The sequence below is a fragment of the Elephas maximus genome, chromosome 3 (assembly GCF_024166365.1).
Source record: "Elephas maximus indicus isolate mEleMax1 chromosome 3, mEleMax1 primary haplotype, whole genome shotgun sequence".
In the NCBI taxonomy this organism is placed as follows: Eukaryota; Metazoa; Chordata; class Mammalia; order Proboscidea; family Elephantidae; genus Elephas; species Elephas maximus.
In genome coordinates this window covers 21,765,925-21,778,584 of record NC_064821.1, presented here as the reverse complement: position 1 = coordinate 21,778,584, position 12,660 = coordinate 21,765,925, and the positions used below count along the sequence as shown (strand labels likewise).

General features: G+C 42.2%; 2 pseudogenes; both read left to right on the top strand.

Annotated features, from left to right (window-relative positions):
* The window catches only part of LOC126071043 (vomeronasal type-2 receptor 116-like), a 46,392-nt pseudogene extending 37,399 nt beyond the window's left edge, over nt 1-8,993 (top strand).
* LOC126074056 (olfactory receptor 7G2-like) overlaps nt 1-12,660 on the top strand; it is a 678,546-nt pseudogene that overhangs the window by 449,686 nt on the left and 216,200 nt on the right.

Sequence of the window (12,660 nt, the reverse complement as noted above, 5' to 3'; positions counted from 1 at the left end):
ATTTTTGCCAATTTCCAATTTTCCTAGATTCTTACTTCGTACATTCCAGGTTCTGATTACTAATGGATTTTTGCAGCTGTTTCTTCTCATTTTGAGTCGTGCCACATCAGCAAATGAACATCTGAAAGCTTGACTCCATCCATGTCATTAAGGTCGACTCTACTTTGAGGAGGCAGCTCTTCCCCAGCCATCTCTGAGTGCCTTCCAACCCGGGGGGCTCATCTTCCAGCACTTTATCAGACAATGCTCCACTGCTTTTCATAAGGTTTTCACTGGCTAATGCTTTTCAGAAGTAGACTGCTGGGTCCTTCTTCCTAGTCTGTCTTAGTCTGGAAGCTCAGCTGAAACCTGTCCTCCATGGGTGACCCTGCTGGTATCTTAATACCGATGGCATAGCTTCCAGCATCACAGCAACACGCAATCCCCCACAGTACGACAAACTGATAAAAAAGACATTGAAATCCATGTGAAATTGTTCACTACAGTTTAGTAAGTAAACCCAGCTAAATGCATGTGTACCTTGCTTACTGTAAGGCCGTGCTTACTGGTCATGCTGTATGTACTTATATATACTGGATATGCATTATATCTAGGGTATAAAAACTTAATTGAGAGTGAGATTAGAAAAAATTCTAGAAGATGTCTCCTTGTGGTGCAATAAAGGAACTAAAGAAACAAAGGAGAAAAACAGAGTTCTAAAATATTATTTTTCCTTGGCTTGGCTTAAAGTTACTCCTGAATAATTATGACTTGATCATTCTCCCTTATGATGTCCACTCTTTTTAGGTTGTTCCCAAAAAACTACCAGTTTGTTCTGGTCTTTCACTTTGCCATTGAGGAGATCAACAAGAACCCCTACCTGCTCCCCAACCTGTCCTTGGGTTTTGACCTCTACAGTGCCATTCCCAGGGACCACAGAACCTCAGAGAGTGCCCTGTTTTGGCTCTCGGGAGGGAGGCAGATTCTCCCTAATCACAACTGCCGGAGACAGAGCAAATCTGTCGCTAGCATTATGGAAAGCAAATCAGCATCCTCTGCAGAGGTTGGAACACTGCTGGAGCTCTACAAAAACCCACAGGTCAGTGGATTGTGAGCTCTGGAAACATAAGATCAGGTTGTGTCAATGGCATTCCCTCCTGTCTGATCAAGGGAAAGGAGGAAGGAGGGTTTATGTATTCCTTGACTGTTGTGCACAAATTCCAATGAATTCTGAGGATTGTGAGCTTATAACTTGTGCCATGAAGGAGGATGAAGGAAGGGGAAGGAGCAGTGCTGTGTATCCTTTGAAGCTCAGCCCAGATTACAGCTCAGGACCAATACATCCACGCCAACTTCTGGAAATATAATCTGCTCACCTTCAACAGATAGCTGTGTGCCTTGTCGAAAATGCCCCAGGCAGGGAACTTCCCCAACCAGGATAAAACCCTTCTCAGGGGACAGACAGAGGCCAATAAATAATTGATGTGGGGGTAAGGCCTGGCCCTGTAGTCTGAATATGGTATATTAATAAAGTCCCCAACAATCAGTTGAGATGCAGATGCAGCTGTCTTATGGTTCAGCTTCTCCCTCTGTCCAATCCTGCTTTTCTCATGTGCCCAGAGGTGTGTCTCCTGAGGGCACTCCCATGAACTTTCCACATGCCACTCTCCATATCAAAGTCCCTTTCCAGGGAACCTGATCTAAGACAAGCAGCAGTCAGAAAGAATTAAGGCCAAAATAAGATTTAAAAAAAAAAACTCATTGCTGTCGAGTCACTTCCAACTCATAGCGACCCTACAGCACGGAGTAGAACTGCTCCACGGGGTTTCCAAGGAGCGGCTGGTAGATTTGAACTGCAGCACTTTTGGTTAACAACCATGTTCTTAACCACTGTACCACCAGGGCTCCAAAATAAGAGCCTTACGTTATGAGAATTCTGTGATGGAAAAATCATATTTCGAGACGCAGAGTTTATAATTGTGCTCCTCAGGATAATCTACAGTATGCTGAGGTATTAAGTTAAATCCAAAATATCAAGGGTGTAACAGGAAATATTTATTATCAGGGTTCATATCCAACATTGATCGCTAGGGAGATGGGCCTCAGTTACTAAGCCACAGGCTTAAAGCTGGTGGAAACACTACCATCGTGCAGGTGCACCAGCTGATATTAGTGCCTTCTTCTGTTGACCTGCAGGAGATGACGAGCACACGGAGATCTTCCACATCATCTTTTATGCTTTAGCCTGAAAGTCACACCAGGGGTTACACATCATGTCCTGAAAGCAGGGAGGCTGGAATATATGGTCTTCTGTTTGAACAGAATGAAAAAAGAACTGTGGAGTGTCCAATGCAGTTTCTTATTTTTCTTCAGCAGATATTCCATTAATTCCCCCTTCCACAGAGAGAATTCTCTTACTCCCTCTCTAATGAAGACCACTGAAATCCCATGCAACTCAGATTCACGACCTTTCTTTGTTTCATGTTCAGGTCACATATGGTCCTTTTGATCCTATTCTGAGTGACAAAGACCGGTTCCCATCACTGTATCCGATGGCCTCCAAGGATGGCTTTCTGGTCCATGGAATGATCCAGTTATTGATGCATTTTGGCTGGACCTGGGTGGGGCTTTTTGTCTCTGAAGATATGAAAGGGGAGCAGTTCCCCAGAACCTGGAAGCAGAGATAGTAAAGGAAAGTATCTGTGTGGCCTTTGTAGAAAAAGTCTCTGAGATCAGGAGACTACACGAAGTCAGTACGTTGATGTTGAGAGACAGGATCAGGGATTCATTAGCAAATGTGTATATACTGTATGGTGATGCTGAGAGTATCAAATTTATAAGCTATTTCACAGAAACTTATTTAATCTCTGGAAAGGTATGGATCATGGAAGAAAACTGGCATAATCTTTTGCATGACATCTATGGAAGCCTCTTATTTTCACATTGGGAGAAGGCAATCCCTGGCTTCAGACACTTTGTCAAGGGAGTGAACCCATCCAGGTATCCAGAAGACTTTTACCTCAGGAAAATCTGGCTTCAAATATTTAATTGTTTGATTGTTGGGACACAGTGTGAAGAAATCGAGAACTGCCCACCAAATGCTTCCTTAGAGTCGGTGCCAGTCTCTCTGGGCATGATGAACTTGTCTGATTCTAGCTATCCTGTCTATAATGCTGTATATACTGTGGCCCAAGCCCTCCATGAAATGCTTCTGATTAACACAGAAATGGGATCTACAGGAAATGCAGAGGGACCTACGCTCCTCCCCTGGCAGGTACATCTCCTCCAGAGGCAGGATTTGTATTGTTCACCTAATGGCATTGGTGGTATTCTATTGAGGCACAGCAGCATGACCAGGCTTGTGACTCATGGTCAATAGGATCAGGCAAAATGAATGAAAGATTGTTCCCAGTGGATATACTGATAAGTGCAATTTTTGAGTATCAACTTGGAAAACCCTGGTCATGGGGTGTGGGGAGAAGTTCAGTTAAAGACCATGCAATAAGAAATGGTTATCAGAAAAGTTTCTTAAGGCCTAATATGTAAGATATGACCCAACCACAACTCATGCGAATTCACAGGTAAGTAAAAATGGGTCAAGTCTTTATTTCTCCCTGGGATACATACATTCCCCTTCCTTGGTATTCTAAAATGTCTTTGGGAAATGTTCTTTTTTTGAGCCATACCTGGTGACAGTCTGACAAGTGCTTTATTTATTTTTTCTTACCAAACCTGCGACCTCATGGGAGCGGGGGTTATAGTCCCAATTTGACATATGAAAACCCACACAATACATGTAAGATTCTGGGATTAGCTAGGATGAAAATGGATTTGTTGGGATGTTAAAATCTTCATTTACACCAGTTTTAATGAAGCCGCGAGCAGACTTTTTTGGTCAGGGTTGGATCAAAGCAAACATGTAAGCCAACCTCTAGATGGCGTCATGATTGGATTTGATTAGGCCTCCATTATTCTGGAGCCCTGGTGGCATTCTCCCTTGAGACCATGAGATGGTGGGCACACACAAAAAAATCAGCAACTACCATAACAAAATCGTGAGGGTAGAGAGGTGGGGAAAGAAGAATTAATTGGTAGGTATGAGCCCTCCATCTCTAATTTGAATGCAATCCTGTTTTAAAATTATGCCTCACCTCTAGCTTCATCCATTTATAAGGAATATCCAGTTTACAAACAGCACTGGGGACAATATATTCTTGGATGAGAAAAAAAACTCTATGACACGGTATGATATTGGAAACCCTGTGAATTTTACTGGTGATTTTAGCCTGCTGATTAAAGTCAGAGAGTTTATCTTCAATAATCCACACGATCAAGAGTTAGGCATCAACAAAGAGATGATAGAATGGCCTGTTGGATTCAAAGAGGTATGACATCATCTCAAAATTGGACATATACATTGTAGCTTTATCTGAACAGAGCCATGAGAGGCGATTGAGTTGGCACCCTGTTAACCCAGGGCTAAATTTATGATATTACTTTCACATATTATACGGCTGCACCTCTGGGAAGAGTAAGTTTATATGTGTAATTGTTTGATTGTTTTTAATTTGGGTTCGATTAGGCGTTAAGTATTGGAATGCATACACTGAAGGGAGGTAATGGACCTACTTTTTAAATTTTATACTTGGTTATCCTCCTTATATCACAGAAGAGTCTTAATCATGCATGCTCCAATCCCTACGTTTAGATGCACTGTAAACACAGATAGAGTCTGGATTTCAGCGATCTCTTTATAGATTTCATCCTCATTCTTTTTTCTATTGGTAATTTCTCTATCGAGAAGTCATCATTGTTTTGTTTATCTTCTGAAAGCACTGCCCGTCATTTCATCCAACTTACTACAGTTTATCAATCTTGGGCAGTTTTGTGGATGTTTGTACAGAAGTGATACTTCCACTTTTAAGGTTTCATTAAATGCCTGACAAAGGGGTACTATACCTGAACTCATGAACTCAGATTTGGATTAACCCCAATATCGGGTCCATAACATCCACTCATCGTTCTTTGCTGGTACACTTCAATTTATTTATGTAGGTACCTCTAGTAGGAAGTCTATTTATCACATTGTTAAATTCTTCCATGTAATACCTAAACTCTTATATCCAGTCAAGTATGGGGGCATGGTAAAATTATCCGTGGACATACAAGGCCTCAGAATCCTTATGATACAGTGACCTACACTGAAAGGACTTTAAGATAAAGTAGCAAAAAAAAAAGGAGAGAAACACTCAGGGGATGTTTCAGGTGATGATGTATGAGATAAAAGTCACCAGCTACTTTGGTAAAATTTTGATTGTATGTGTAACCAGTTAAAGAAAGAGGAAAAATATTATTGGTAATTTATATTTAGAGATCTAGGTAATATCAACAGGATGGAGCTGGAAAAGTGCCAGAAAGTGTAATAGAAGATCCAATTTCTTGCTTATTAGTGGACAAACTGCTAATAATGTGCAAAGTAATAACCAATGCATCCTTGTTTCTCTGCAGACTCCTCAATCTGTGTGTAGCCAGAGCTGTGGTCCAGGATCCAGGAAAATTCCAGAAGAAGAAAGGCCATTCTGTTGCTTTATTTGTACAATTTGCCTAGAGACAGCGACTTCATATCAGACAGGTATGAATGTTTATGACTGCCCTCTAATAACGCCAGCCCTCGCGCCATTCTCTCCATGAAAAGGACAGGAAGGGGAAGTTGCAGTGGGGTCCTAGGCCATGATTGTCTTCTGTTTTTTCTTTCACTCATTCATTCACCATATTTACTTTTATACCTAATATTGCTACAACATTATGGGAAAGGAGTAGATCTTTTGTACACTATTGGAACTAAATTGGTGTTAATTCAGAATAGATTGTTATAAAGTTAAGATGATAATCGTAAGCTCTAAGGTCACTACTAAGGAATACACTAAAATATACGCTGAAAAAATACACAAGAGGTAATCTAAATAGTTGCAAGATAAAAATCAATTAATCATAATTATGTATACATGTTTTTTGTATATATGTAATTATAAAATACATGCAGAAAAATACACAAGAGGGAATCAAAATAGTACACAAGAAAAAAATATATGAATCATTAAAAAAGACCATCATGCGGGAATTCTGGAACAAAAAAGGCATACGATAAGTAGAAAACAAAAAGCAGAAGTCTTCTTTTATCAATAATTACCTTCCATATAAATTGATGAAACTCTCCAATTAAAAGGCAGTGATTGGCCTAATGGATTGAAAAGAAAAAAATAAATGATCAAATACTGCATATAAGAAACTCACATACAGTGAGTTATAAAGACACACATACGGTGAAAGTGACAGGATGGAACATTGATATTCCATGCAAATATTAGCCAAAAGAGGGCTGGAGCTGCTATGCTAATACCAGACAATGTAGACTTTGAGCAAAAAATCATTACAACAAAGAAGGACATTATATATTCATGAAAAGGTCAATATGTCAAAGGATACACCCCTTATTATTAAAACAGAAAAGAAATATAAGAAGGCATTGTCGTTTGCTTCTGCAATATCCATCCTTCATACCTTCCCACCAAATCCCAAAGAATGTTCTGGTATCTATCTCTGTACCCCTTAGCACAGTTGTTAGGCATTTGTCTGCTAAGCAAAGGGCGGGAAGTTTGAATTCACCAGCCACTACCTGGAAACCCTATGGGGAAGTTCTACTCTGTCCTATAGGTTTGCTGTGTGTAGGAATTGACTTTACTGAAACAGGGTTTTTTACCCCATAGCTTATGAATCTTGTGCGAAGTTAAACCAAAGTTCAGAACTAGTTATAGCCCCTACTGGTCAATGTGAATTCCCAGCACCTTAACCTGTGTCTTAGACTGGGTTCGCTAGAGAAGAAAAACCAATAAGGTGTATAAGTATATGCATTTATATCAAGAAAATGGCTCACACGGTTGTAGAGGCTGGGACATCCCAAGTCTGTGGTTCAAGATAGAGGATTCTCCTGATGCACATAGCCACAGAGACTGGCGAACCCAAGATCAGCAGGTCAGAGAGCACGGCTCACACTCACAGGCTGTGAAGACTGATGAATCCCAAGACCAGCAGGCAAGACCACAGGAAAGCTGCTAGCTCAAGTCCCAAGAATCTAAGGTCAGATGAACAGGAGATGAACACCTGCCGGATCCAGAATGAGTAAAAGCCCACAAGTCTTGCCAGAATATCCACTTATATTCAATGCAGGCCACACGCCCGAGGAAACTCCCTTTCAACTGATTGGTTACTCACAGAAGATCCCATCATGGAGATGATCCCATAATATCAAGTCTCATCATGGAAGTCATCACAGCATCACAGGACTCTCAAACCACTGAGAATCATGGCCCAGTCAAGTCGACACACAGCCTTAACCATCACAGCCAGTAACTGATTTAGAAAAAAAAGGGGGGAGGAGGGAACCTTTATGGTTAGAAACATCAAGAAGAACAGCGCTAAATTTTTTGGGGAAAGACAATCCTCACACTTCAGAGAGCTACATGAATCTTCTTTCTGTCTCAATCTGAGTGAGAATAAGGAAACTTTTAGACTTGATTATTCCATGAAAATACTGTAAACTATGGCAGTACAGGGCCAATCATCAAGAATACACTGGGGACAGCAGAGGAAATGGTTGTGACAATCTTAGTGCTTAACAATATAATAGACCTTTTTTGTACCATTAGCTGAAGATTCAGTTTGACTGGGTTTTTTCTTACCTGCAGCTGAAAGCATTCTCCCTGGATCAGGAATAAACCTAAAAACCCACTGCCACCGAGTCGATTCTGACTCATAGTGACCCTATAGGACAGAGTAGAACTGTCCCATAGAGTTTCCAAGGACTGCCTGGCAGATTCGAACTGCCGACATTTTGGTTAGCAGCGGTAGCACTTAACTATTGCGCCACCAGGGTTTCTGGGTCAGGAATACAGAATCTTAATCTGGTGTGTCTGAGTATTAATCTGAGGAGGTCAGTCTGCACAAAGAAGGCAAATGTAAACTTGGTAAAATGAAGAGCTTTTGAAACTGAAATGCCGAATCTTTGCTTTTTCTCCAGATGCACAGCAATGTGTCTAGTGTCCAGCCCATGAGTACCCAAACAGTGAGAGAAATCACTGCCTCCCAAAGGTTGTGACTTTCCTGTCCTTTGAAGATTCACTGGGGGTGACTCTGGCCTGCATTGCCTTGTGCTTCTCTGTTGTCACAGCTGCGGTTCTGTGGGTCTTTGTGAAGCACCGAGACACTCCCATAGTCAAGGCCAAAAACCACGCTCTTAGCTACATGCTGTTCCTCTCCCTCCTCCTGGCTTCCTCTGCTCCTTACTCTTCATTGGCTGTCGCAACACAGCCACCTGCCTTCTCCGACACATCACATTTGGAGTTGTGTTCACTGTGGCTGTTTCTACTGTTTTGGCCAAAACCCTTACTGTGATTCTGGCATTGAAGGCCATGAAACCCGGAAGAACCATGAGGTGGTTGCTGGTTTCAGGGGCTTCTAACTCTGTGGTTGCCATCTGCTCTCTGATCCAAGTGATTATCTGTGGTATCTGGCTGGGTACCTCTCCCCCTTTCATTGACATAGACACACACTCTGAGCCCAGACACCTCATCGTTGAGTGCAATAAGGGCTCAGTCACTGCCTTCTACTGTGTCCTGGGATACCTGGGATCCTTGGGCATGGGGACTTTTTCCTTGGCTTACGGGGCCAGGAACCTGCCTGATACCTTCAGTGAAGCCAAGTGTCTGACATTCAGCATGTTGATGTTCTGCAGTGTTTGGGTCACCTTCCTTCCTGTCTACCACAGCACCAAGGGGAAGGCCATGGTGGCCATGGAGATCTTCTCCATCTTGACCTCTAGTATGGGGCTACTAGGTTGCATCTTTGCCCCAAAGTGCTACATTATTCTAATAAAGCCTGATAAGAATGCTTTGAAAGAACTAAGGGACAAAATAGATTTCAGGGGAAAGATGTGGTCTAAGAATTTCTCTCACTAGTGCCTATCTGGTTTTTAGGCTACCGAACAATAAACCAGGTGATTTTGCATCCAGATGTTAGAAAATAGTTGAAACTGCTTTACTTCTTTACTTTGGAACAAGTTCTGCCTCCTTTAGTTCTGGAATTCTTGTGTACAACATTTCTCAGCCAGCCTTCATGATCACAAATGTGAATGTTATCTCAGATTAATGGTTATCCAGAAAATGTTGTTTGTGCATTAATTACTACACTTCCTTTAGTCAACTGAGAGTCGCTGTAAACAATCATGTTTTTTGGAAAATATTTAAGTTGTACTGCGGCTTTCTATTCTATTCTCTTCTGAACCCTTTGTTGTTGTTTTTAGGTGCTGTTGAGTTGGTTCTGACTCACGGAGACCCTAGGGACAACAGAATGAAACACTGCCTGGTCTTGCACAATCTTCATGACCATTGTTATGCTTGAGCCCGTTGTTGCCACCACTGTGTCAATCCATCTCACTGAGGGTCTTTCTCTTTTTTGGTGATCCCCTACTTTACCAAGAGTGATGAACTTCTCCAGTGTCTGGTCCCTTCTGATAACATGTCCACAGTATGTGAGATGAAGTCTAGACATCCTTGTTTCTAAGAAGTAATCTGGCTGTGCTTTTTCCAAGACAGATTTGTTTGTTCTTCTGGCAGTCCATTGCATATTCAGTATTCTTAGCCAACTCCATAATACAAAGGCATCAATTTTTTTTTTCCATCTTCCTTATTCATTGTCCATCTTTCATAGGCATATGAGGCAACTGGAAACACCATGGCTTGGGTCAGGCACACTTGACCCCTTTAGAGATTTTAAATGTTAAGTGTAGGTTTATAATATATTTAGTATATTCCTGAATTCAAGAGGTAATTAGTTTACATGTCTTTCACAAATGTATCATCTATTATCCATAAACTTGTTATTACAAGATTTTTGCCGCACTGTTTTAAATGGTATCTTTATTACGTACTGAATTCTCACATATATGTGGATCGGTTTCTTACCTACATGATTTCTTCCTTCTATTGATAGATTTTTGTGTTTGTGCTTATTTTTCGTCCAAATACCAGACTTGATGGAACGGTTTTATCATTGAGGTAGAGTTATTATAACATGCAATGAACCATTTTGATGTTAAATCAAAATCAGTGTCAGTTAATGAACCCACAATGTTCTGTAACCACCACCTACTTCTAGAACCTGATTATCACTCCAGAACAATACACATTGCCCGTTAAGAGGTTACTCGCAATTCTTCCCTTCTCCTAGGCCTTGGCAACCATCAATCTTCTGTGTGTTTCTATGGATTTGTCCATTCTAGATATTCCATGCAAGCATTTTTGTGGAGGTGGAGCCAAGATGGCAGAATAGACAGACACTTCCATCGAGCCCTCTTTACAACAAAAAGCTGAAAAAACAAGTGAAACTAAGACAGGGAGCAAAGGCCCTGAGATCAGAGGGCGCCTGTTTGAAAAATAGCAAAGAGATTGGTGTGGTTAGAGGAGAAGCAAATCCAAGAAAAAGAGACTATATTATAAGAGAGGTAATAGGGGGTTGAGTGTGGAACCTAGAGACTTAGTAAGACAAGGAACAGAGGGCCCCCAAAATCTGCAAACAAAATAACAAGAAATGGGCCAAGGCACAGAAACAAAGCCATTCCTGAGAACAATGGGGCAGGGCGTCTAAAAATACCTTTTAAAGTTGCCTTTCATAAGCAGCTGGAGAAAACCAGGCCCAGGGACATGCACAGAACATCCACCTGACCGCTGTGTAACCCCTTCCACCGGGGCAATGAGGGGCTGCAGGCCCAGCCAGGGACTTGTATCCGGGGAGCAAGAGACTGTGCGGGCGTGACACCCAATAATAAGTCCTGCTACGAATCCCACAGGCCTCCAGGACAGGAGCCATCTTAGAAAGCTGCTGCGCATACCTTAGTTAACATATCCCCACCTATGCCTATGAATAAACATGAATCTTTTCCCGCCCAAGAACTTTTAAAAATGTGGGCCTTTGTTTTGTTCTGTGAGATGAGGGTAAGTATTGCTCTAGGCCCTCCTTGTCTCCGCTCCCAAGCCTTTTCAATAAAGCTATGCTCATGTGGAAAACTATGTGCGTTACCTGCTCATTCTTGACCAGTACAGGCAAGAACCTTATTCCAGTAACAAAACGAGTATATTTATGACAAGCTAGGAGCCCTGAACATCAAAGGCAAGCTTAGAAAATGACCTGAGGGGCAGGGGAAGGAAGAGACGGTTCAGAAGCGGAGAGGAGTTACCGAACCACTGGGAGTCCTCAGGCAGCATTTCCCAGAGCGGCAGCAGTTTCCCCAGGGAGAAGCAGCCACCCACACACCCAACTCACACCTCTGGAACCAGAGCAGAATGGCGCTTTCAGCAAAAGCTAAGAACTTGTGAATATTTTCCCACACTCCCCCACCCCCTGCAGCCCCCTTACAAGCCGGCTTCAGTGGCTGACTTCCCTGGGCCTGAGATGGGCCCTGTTGAGTGCCTAGAGCCATCCTCCCAGCCATGGAGAAGGATTAAATTAGCACTGGGGGAAAAGACAATTTGCCAGCTCTACTATCCGGGGGAGCTGAGGACAGAAGTGGATCCTGTCCTGGCATAAACAGTCTGTGGACTTTGAGTACCTTTCCCCTCGGCATGGCTTTTGTGCACCTATTTCAGGAGAATAAGCCCTTGTTGGCAGACTGCAACCCTTTCAGCTGTGTGGTGGAGAGGTTGGTGTTTCATGTTCGAGACTGCTTTGCCTATTAAACACGGTCTTCACCTTCCCATATCAGGGGCCTAAGGACTGGTAGCTCCACTCAGGTCACCCAGCCACCTGTGACAGGGGTGCAAGGATAACTGGTACCTCCCAGTCCTTACAATCAAAAACATTGGGTGCCCGTGGTCCACCTGCAGAACCCACCCACCTGTACGCTGTATGGATCAGGGAACACACCTTCCTCAGAGACACGTGAGGGATGATTCTCAGTCCCCTGCCTTTTTCAGAGTGTGACCTCTACAGCAACCAGATACCGGTACCTACACCAATTACCCCTGCCCTTCTAAGACTATAGGACAAAGCCTGTACCACACACTTGATGATCAGCTAACTGAAAAACTGAGCTGAATTCATGCAAGAAAAATGAATGGACTTCTAGACTGATATACCTGATAATAGCTCTAGCCATTTGGGGACAGGACATCAGAGCTCTAAAGGTGAAAATAATCAAGCCAGCTCACTCAAGCAACCCATTTGGGCATATCAAAACAAAACAAAGCATGAAGCTACAACACAGTAAGCAAACATAAAATAAACTAAAACAATAACTTGTAGATGGCTCGGAGACAACAGTCAATATCAACTCACATAAAGAAACAGACCATGATCACCTCAACAAGCTCTCAAAAGAAAGAATCCAGGGATCTTTTAGATGAAAGTGCCTTCCTGGAATTTCCAGAGGCAGAGTACAAAAGATTAATATACAGAACCCTTCAAGACATCAGGAAGGAAATGAGGCAATACACAGAAGAAGCCAAGAAACACAGATAAAGCAATTGAAGAAATTAAAAAGATTATTCAGCAACACAATGAAAAATTTAATAAGTTGGAAAAATCCATAGACAGACAGCAATCAGAAATTCAGAAAATTCAGAGAAGCAG